This window comes from Aotus nancymaae, unplaced genomic scaffold, assembly GCF_030222135.1.
Source record: "Aotus nancymaae isolate 86718 unplaced genomic scaffold, 86718_ANA_hifiasm-v0.15.2.pri h1tg000036l, whole genome shotgun sequence".
NCBI lineage: Eukaryota > Metazoa > Chordata > Mammalia > Primates > Aotidae > Aotus > Aotus nancymaae.
In genome coordinates this window covers 30,612,977-30,622,709 of record NW_026988450.1, presented here as the reverse complement: position 1 = coordinate 30,622,709, position 9,733 = coordinate 30,612,977, and the positions used below count along the sequence as shown (strand labels likewise).

The 9,733-nt window shown below is 41.8% G+C and overlaps 1 long non-coding RNA gene across 1 annotated transcript; it reads right to left on the bottom strand.

The window, feature by feature from the left end:
* Window positions 1–1,702: 1,702 nt before the first annotated feature.
* LOC135278019 (uncharacterized) lies at window positions 1,703–7,441 on the bottom strand. The gene is made up of 2 exons (XR_010345568.1): window positions 5,078–7,441; window positions 1,703–2,840 (listed from the first exon to the last, which is right to left on the bottom strand). It is a non-coding gene; the product is annotated as an uncharacterized LOC135278019 (long non-coding RNA).
* Window positions 7,442–9,733: the final 2,292 nt, after the last annotated feature.

The following is a 9,733-nucleotide window of genomic DNA, read 5'->3' as shown; positions in this document are numbered from 1 at the left end:
AATAAGAAGATTCCAAGATTTTACCTGAGCCTGGGAAGAGAACGCTGTCAGATGGTACCACCTCTCCCACACACATCTCAGGCCAGGGGCCTCGCCTTACTCTGGTGTGTTTTATCGGCAAACTTCCATTGTGATCTCAGGTGCCATCAATGCTAATAATAAAGCTGTCCTTGGCTCTTCTTTGTTAGGGTGTCTCTCCCTCTGGAATCCCAAAGTGAAAGAGATGCTGGTAGCAAGACAACATTCACTTGAATGAATCTCCTCACCAAACTGGCCAACAGCTGTGTGCAGTGTTACAGGTGGTGGTATTCCCTCGCTAAATATTACATGCTAATGTTGTGTGTTATTCTGCAGTTCCAGAAGTCAGAATTTGGAGTACCTCTGACTGAATTTGGAATCTGGAAGTCAGAATTTGTACTATCTAGGACTGAGAAGAGAAATTATCAATAAAATAAACATATGGGAAGTTTTTGCCTTGATTATATTTGGTATGTATTTCTTGAGCATTTACTAGGTACTAAGAAGTATTTTAAACAGTGGGTATACAGACAGCTGGGAACATGACAGACAGGGTTTTCTTTTTATGGATCTTATTTTTTAATAGGGTGGGGATATACCCAATTCACCCATGAATGGGCAAACACATGCACATACACGCATACACACAAACATGCACACATACACACACACACACACACACACACCCCAAGAACAATATTAATGCTGGGCAAAGAATGAAACCAAGATGATATGTGAGCTGGAATTTAAGGAAGCCTCTCTGAAGAAGTCAGCTAAATAAAAATCTGGGGCCAGGTGCCATGGCTTATGCCTGTAATCCCAGCACTTTGGGAGCCTGAGGCAGGAGGATTGCTTGAGCCCAGAAGTTGGAGACCATCCTGGACAACAGCAAGACCTGATCTCTACTAAAAATAAAAAAAATTAAAAATTAGCCAAATATGGTTGCATATGTCTGAGCTATAGCTACTAGGGAGGCTGAGGAGGGAGGATCACTTGAGCCCAGGAGTTCAAAGCTGCAGTGAGCCATGATCACATAACTGCACTCCAGCCTGGATGACAGAACAAGACCCTGTTGCAAGAAAAAAAAAAGATCTTGGAAAATGCATCCTGACGCCAAGGAAGCAGCGGAGTCTCCGTGTTGAACTAACTCTGAAAAACAGAAAGGAAGCTGCTAAGACAGAACTCGGGGCTGGAGAGTGCTCTTAAGATTTCCTTGGCCAGAGTCAGGCCTTCAGATTAAGTGCCAAATATTCTGTCTCCAAACCCAAGGATTATATAACCTTGCCCTTGAGAAATGTAGGACCTTAGAAGAGAATTAAAGAGACTGAGTGAGGCTGAGAGTGAATTAATGAAAACCTAATAACTATTTTTATGTTCAGGGAACAAAATAATGAAAGTGATCAAGACCATTTACCTTGCCTTCTAAAGACACCACCTTCCTCACTCCCTGTATAGCAACACCTCAAAGTTTTATCCAGCCACCTCTTCATATTTGTAAAGATCTTCTTTCAGGTTTATTTCTACATCTATCTATTTGCTGTAGTGATGTGGTAGCTTATGAATTTTTGTTTGTTGTGCCACTTCTATGCTAATATATGCAAATTAGTGATTTTATTATGGAAAAGTTGTCTCTCTGAGTGGCATACAATATCAGTATGTGATATTTAAGCACGAAATCACAACATAAACAGCAAAAACATCATTTGTTTTCATGAGATAGCAAAAATTGTGACAGATCATGTTGAGCACAACAAACCCAAAGGCAGACAAGCAAGAGACAGAGGGCAAGGCAGGCTGCTCAGGGTGAGCTGATTTCATTTTACAACTTGGAATTCCCAGCAGTGTGCCCATATTTAGTACAACATTGTCATGGCTCATATGGGTTACATAGAAGTAATTCTGCAATCCTAAAATACTACAGTAGGGTATTTTGTGGATAGAGAGGGCTTACTTCATCGAAATTCTTAGTAAAGAAATGTTACAATCAATGAATGTTATTTTAAAGGAATTCAAAATGAAAGAATAATTGAGTCTGTAAAATCTTCGGCATTCCCTATAAATGCAATAAACAATGAGTGGACTGTGTATCTACTATCTCATTTAATCTTCCCACCAATATTATGCAAATGGCCTATTTTAACAAATATAGAAATTGAGGCTTAGGAGTATTAATTAACTTGTCCAATACCACACTTGTCAGTGATTCCATAGCTGGAGTTTTACTCCAAGTCTGTCTAAGTTCAGAGTCTCAGTTCTTAAGCACCACACATACTGTCTCAGAAGGAGGATAAACTAGAAAAAAAAATGGTCCTCTGGGGCAGGCAATTTCATAATGGCTATAAAAACTATTTTTAAAAATTACATCTCCAGAGTAGGCTGGAGATTCATTTTCCTATTTCCACTCACTCATTCATTCAACAAGTATTTACATGCCAGGCAGTGTTTTCTGCACTGAAACTACGATAATAAATGAAAGAAAATCTCTACCCTGCAGAAGCTTAAATTATAGTAGGGGAGATGTATTAGTTTTGCACAGCTGATGTAACAAATTACTACACCCTGGGTGGTTTACAACAATAGAAATTTCTTCTCTCACGGTTCTGGAGGCCAGAAGTTCAAAATCAATTTGTAGCTTGTAGGGTTGCAATGCCTCTAAAGGCTCCAGGGGAGAGTCCTTCCTTCCTTCCTTCCAGCTCCTGATAGCTGCAGGAGTTCCTTGGCTGTGGCTGCAGCACTCTAAGCTCCGCCTCCTGCATGTGGCCTTCCCCACTGTGTCTTCTCTCCAGTCTCCTATCAGGACTTGTTCTGGATATAGGATCCACCTAGGTAATAAAAGATGATCTCATCTCCAGATCTTTAACTTAATTGCCTGGGCAAAAATTTTTTTTTTCTGAATAAAGTTACAACCTCAGGCTCTGGGATTAGGACATGGACATATCTTTTAGGCAGCCACATTTCAACCTGCTACAGGAGAGAAACAATTTTTTAAAATCAAGAACAAATATGTAGTGGCAATAAGGGCTATGGAAAAAAATAAATAGGGGAAAGGAACAGTGAGTACAGGCATGGCGTGCTGTGGTTGCATAGTAACTGGAAGCTCTCACTCAGGTGATATTTAAGAACCAGCCTAAAGAAAGTGATGGACAAACCCATGTGGTTACTACAGTGCAGAGGGGGCTAGCTGCTCTCTAGAATCTTTCTACTTTCCTGGTCCACACTGAGCTACACGTCCCAGCTCCCTTGCTGGGAAGTTTGGAGGTGATGGCTACAGAAGGACTTTTTATTTGAAGACTTTTTTTTTTTTTTTGGTACATCAAAATGGTGATGTGATCAGTCATCAAACAATGCTTAAATTCCTAATTCATTGCATTCCAACTCATGCTGGAAGCTGTGACACTTTCAGCCTGTCCAACAAAAAGCTTCCCCTCTGTGCTCTTTCCCCCTTCTGCCTTGTAAAGGGAGACACTCCTGAGTAACCACAGAAACCTCATGTTGAAGATGACACAACTTCCTCTAGCCTGGGTGGCTGTATGACAACATGGGGAAGGACTCCCCTTGGAGCTGTCCACCCACCCAACACTATTCATGAGAAAGATGTTCACTGTGTTTGAGGCATCCTAGAATTCTGGATCTACTCATTATAGCAGTTATCGTTTCCTAAGGAATACACAACGGGGAGAGCATTAAGGCAGCAGGTAGAAGGTGAGAAAGGGCATGCTCTATGTGTTTACAGAGAAGCAGGACAGACAGTCAGTATGGCTGGAACGAGGTGGGCAATGAGGAGAGGGCCTGAAGATGGAGTCGCAGAGGTCCGGGGGCCCGTCATGTACTGCTGCAGATCACAACAGACTAACTTGGGAAGTCGCTGTAGAATTTAACTGAGGAGTGACATAATTTGAGAGGATTACTATGGCTTCTGCAGGGAAAAAAGAATGTAGAAGGGCAAGTGCTTGAAGCAGGGAGATCAGTTAGGAAGCTACTGCAATCATCAAAGCAAGACCTGAGAGGTTTAGTCTAGGCTTGCAGCAGTCAAGGTGGGAGATTGTGTAGGTAAGAGAGACGTTTTAAAGGTATATCCAACAAGATTTCTTGACAGATTGAGTACAAATGTGAGAGGATGACAGAATATGAGGATGACTGAGGTTTTGGCGCTAATCCAGAAGGATGGAGCTGCCATTTACACTGTTCCATAAAGGCAACCCTCATGTCAGTATCCCATGAATACCTATAGTGACCATGATGCAGCCTTCACAGAGCCAAAGAAGCCTCTGGATGAAGAATTCTTAACGAGAAATAGCAGGGCTAACATAGATTTCTTGCCTCTATTCTTTGGGATACTCTCTCAGCATGCTTTCATCCTCCCACACAAAAGATTTTTTTCTTTGCAAGTGCTGCCATCTGCTCTAAATTTGACACCTGTGTGGTTTTACTGTGTTTTTTTCAAGTCTACATTAGTGATATTTTTCTGTCTGCAGAACAGGTTTACAAAAAGCAGGAACTATCGCTATTTGAGTATCTATGCACTGTCTACTCAGATACCTTATGCAATGAATTAGGAATTTAAGCATTGTTTGATAACTGATCACATCACCATTTTGATGTAGCAAAAGACAAAACAAAACAAAAGTCTTCAAATGAAAAGTCCTTCTGTAGGTAGCCTACCTAGTCCAGAGTGTGAGCTCTCAAGAAACAGAAGGATTCTACATATTATCAGGACCTCTTTAGTATGAAGAGAAGATTCTCAAAGCCATCATAGAAGATAATTCCCCCTCTATTCTCAGAAAGTGCAAATTTCTTGGAGAAAGAGACTAAGCCCAATGTATGTTTTAGCATAGAGAGAATCCATTTCTCCTGCTTCCTAGCCATTAAACAGATGCCATTCCAAAATAAGTGAAATAAGTGATTGCTGTGGTTTGAATGTTTGTCCCCTCCAAAACCCATGTTGAAATGTAATTGTCAGTGTAATAGTATTAAGAGATACAATTCTAAAGAGGTGATTAGGCCATGAGGGCTTTACCCTCGTGGATAGGATTCACCTTAGGAAAGGGTGAATCCTTACCCACTTTTGGTCTCCTTTGGCTCTTCTGCCACACAGAGAAGAATGTTTCTTCCCTCGAGAGGATGCAGCATTTAAGGCACCATCTTGGAAGCAGAGACTAGGCACTTGCTAGACAACAAACCTGCTGGCACCTTCATGTTAGACTTCCTAGCTTCCAGAAATGACAAATAAATCTCTGTTCTTTGTAAATCACCTAGGCTCAGGTATTCTGTTATAGCAACACAAAATGGACTGAGACAGTGATGACAGCCCCTTTCTTGCTGCTAAATAAAAATGTCTTTTAGATTGAAACAGAAAAAGTCCTTCAAGAAAAATATTAACAAGCAAATTCATTCAGACCTCTATTCTACAACATTCCTTAACAATAGGTATAGACAAATACATGACAATTTTTTTAAAAAATATGAAACAGTTCTATTTCTTTTGGGATAAAGTTCTGAGCAGGACATGGGTTCTTAGCTTGTCATCCTTTGGGCTGGCTCAGGATGAGGAGCAGGATCTGGATAGCAGCACCAAATTCACTTATCTTCAGCAAAGGTTTATAAACCGCCTAATAAAATAAGGCATCCAATATTCAAATATGAAAACTTGGTCCTGCTCCCCAATGAAGTGTAGGCATCAAAACTAGATTGTCTTCCTATTTCCACCTGTGCTACATAGAGTAGACTTACTGCATTACAAACAAATCCAAAATGTGTATTCAGTTTTCTCTAACATTGCAGTCCAATGTTGAGTTTCCTTTCGGAGGCTTTCTGCCACATCCTTCATGGACCGAGGCTTCTTCCATTGTGGCTCCTCCCTTCTCCTGATCTTCTTGTCCTCTCCAGTAAATCACAAGAGGGAAAAGGGCATGTGTAGACTTGTGAGCAAGTTTTTATGAGACAGTCTTAGAAAAGGAACACATTTCTTCCCACATTCCATTAGCTAACTCAGTCACATGGCCACAGTGAACAGCAATGGAGGGTGGAGAAAGTCAACAGTTGAGTGCCTAGGAAGAAAAGGAGATGAGTCATAGAGAACACATCACAGATTGGACACTGATTTGTTATTTCAGGACATGGAAATCTGCCAGGCGCAGTTGCTCACACCTGTAATCCCAGCACTTTGGGAAGTCAAGGCAGGAGACTTGCTTGAGCCCAGGAATTTGTGACCACCCTAGGCAACACTGTCAGACCCTGACTCTACAAAAAATAACAATAAAAAAATTAGGTCAGTGTAACAGTGTGTGCTGGTCGTCGCAGCTACTTGGGAGGCTGCACTCAGGAAGTCAAGGCTGCAGTGAACCATGATTATGCCACTGCACTCTAGCCGGAGTGACAGAGTGAGACCGTCTCAAAATAAAAAATCAGAAAACATAAATCTGTTGGTGGCAGAAACTTCGTGGACTTGCCAAGATTTTACATATTACTGTTGCCTTTGTTTTAATATTTATAGGAAAACATCACCCAGCCAAAGAAAATAAGTAGAAACAGAAAACTATCTTGAGGCATTCACAAGAATCTTTGAAATAGAATATTCTAATTCCTTTTTTTTTTTTTTTTTTGAGACAGAGTCTCGATCCATCATTAGGCGCCAGACTGGAGTGCAGTGGTGTGATCTCGGCTCACTGCAACCTCTGCCCCCCGAGTTCAAGCAATTCTCCTGCCTCAGCCTCCTGAGTAGCTGGGACTACAGGCGCGCACCACCATGCCCAGCTAATTTTTGTATTTTTAGTAGAGACGGGGTTTCACCATATTGGTCAGGATGGTCTCGATCTCTTGACCTCGTGATCTGACTGCCTCGGCCTCCCAAAGTGCTGGAATTACAGGCGTGAGCCACCGTGCCTGGCCAGAATCTTCTAATTCTTTGGTCAGTTCCTCATCATTTATTATGTTAAGGAAAAAACAACCATCCCTTATTTCTTATTTTTAAAATATTAATTTTCAGGAGCCTTTCATTTCTGGATTCTGTATAAGTCCATTATCTCCAGTTTTTCCTGGCTCTCTACTCTTCACAGGGAATCAGTCATCCTGGAAGACAAAAACAGAAGTACCTATAAATGTCGTGTGATGAAGGAGGAGATTCATCAGCCAGATTATCTTAAGTGGCTCCAGGCAAGAAAGGAAGATGGTGCATAGGAGACAAGGCTACTGTGCACCTCCCACTCATATGGACAGAACAGCATGTAGAGACTCACGCCGTGAACTTTTGCTCAAAGAACCACCACAGGAATGTACCAGAAAATGCAAACAACTTCACAGATCCTTTGAAAGAAGTGGTATGCCGCTGCAAATTCCATGAGACAGGCAAAAACTGTGAGTTCCCAAAGTGTGAGAGGGGAAAATCTGCCTCTGAACACACATCCTCCCTGGGGAAACTGAAAATCCAGATCACAGGAGGAAGAATTAACCTTATCTAGAGCTAAAGAGAATTTAGGGAGCCACATGAAACATAAATGTAGAAGCAGCAGCAGAAAGAGCCTTGTAGGCAGTCTCAGTCCCCAGCTCAAGCCCAGGGAAGCCATCCCTGACTATATCTCACAGGGGCCCTTGGGGAAGGCCAACAGAATTGTGGAGGAGTCACAGGTCAAAAGAAGCTCCCAACTGAGCTTTGTAACAATTTTCAAATGGGCACACATTTTCTTGAGCAGAATCTAGGGTATGAACAAGAACTGCTACAGATACAAGCACAGGAGCTGCTGCTGACATCATGGGCAGACAAGGAGGTGCAAGGCCCAAAAGCCATGCTTGCTTCCTCAACAAGGAAGCATACAACCTGGAGCAAGGTCTGAGTCCCATGTGCAGGCTGCCTGGATCTAAACTTCTTGCTGTTAGTGGGACACTGAGGGAGTGAGACCGGCTTCATCAACTATGTGGGAGTTGGGTGAGGTCTATTGCTAGCAGCTTTCCCCCACTTCCCTTGTGAACTATATGGCCCTGCAGAGACAGCCATAATCCCTTCTGGAGCATAACCCCATTGACCTGAAAAACCACCTTCCCATCCCCCACAATGGTTGCAGCAAGCCCTGCACAAAGACAGTCTAAGCTCAGGCCCACCTACCCCTGCCCCTACCTGATGATATTTCCCTATCCACCTGGTAGCCAAACACAAAATATGTAACTCTTAGGAGCGTTATGACCCTGCCCATTGCCCGAGAAACCCGAATATTTACCCTGCCCAACTTAGGGCAAGCTTACATTCCCCTTCTACTACCACAGCTGGTGCTGTCTTGAAAGTGCTACCTCCTGGCTGGAGGCCAACCAAATCAGGTCATTATATCAACTAACAACAGAATAACCCTGCTCCCAGAAAGGAGAAAACAACAGCTAATTCTACTGCCTGCAGCATCCTGGCTCACCAGAGGTCCTGAGTCTGTCCACATGACAACTTTACTGCTGGCATAATCAGCATTCAAGAAATCCAGCACACTAAACATATCTACAACCAAGGACTCACACAGAGTTTACTTCACTTCCCTGCCACTTCCAGCAGAGCAAGCACTGGTATCCAGGGCTGGGAGACCTGAAGACAGATCACATTACAGGACTCTTTGCAGACATTGTCCAGCACCAGCCCAGAGCCTGGTAACCCTGTTGGGTGGCTACACCCAGAAGAGCAATAATAATCACTGCAGTCCAGCTCTCAGGAAGCCCCATTCCTAGGGGAAGTGGGAGAGCAACACATCAAAGGATCAACCCATGGGACATAGAAATCTGAACAACAGCCCTTGAGTTCCACATCTTTTCACTGAAATAGTCTACCCAAAAGAGAAGAAACCAGAAAAGTAATTCTGGTAATATGACAAAACAAGGTTCTATAAAGCCCCCAAAAAGATCACACCAGCTCCCAAGCAATGGATCCAAACCAAAAAGAAATCTCTGAATTGCCAGATAAAGAATTCAGAGGTTGATTATTAAGCTACTCAAGGAGATACCAGAGAAAAGTGTAAAACAACTTAAAGAAATTTTGAAACAATACAGTATATGGACAAAAAATTCTCCAGAGAATTAGATATCATAAGGAAAAAATAATTACAACTTCTGGAAATGAAAAACACATTTAGAGATATATGAAATGGACTGAAAGTTTCAACAATAGGCTAGAACAAATGGAAGAAAGAATTTCAGAGCTTGAAGACAAAGCTTTCAAACTAACCTAATCCAACAAAGACAAAGAAAAAAAAGAATTTAAAAAAAATGAACAAAGCTTCCAAGAAATTTGAGATTACATTAAATGATTAAACCTAAAGACATTTGGTGTTCCTGAGGAAAAAGAGAAATCTAAAAATTTGGAAAATTTATTTGAGGATATAATTGAGGAAAACTTCCTGGCCTCGTTAGAGACCTAGACATCCAAATAAAAGAAGCTCAAAAACAACTGGGAAATTCATCCCAAAAAGACTGTCACCTAGCCACAGTCATCAGGTTAACTAAAGTCAAGTCAAATGAAAGAATATTAAAAGCTATGAGGCAAAAGCATTCAGGCAACCTATAAAGGAAAACCTATCAGATTAGCAGCAGACTTCTCAGTAGAAACCATATAAGCCAGAAGGGATTGGGGTTCTATCTTTAGCCTACTCAAACAAGAAAATTGTCAGCCAAGAATTTTGCATCCAGCAAAACTAAGCTTCATAAATGAAGGAGACAAAAGTCTTTTTTAGACAAACAAATGCTGAGC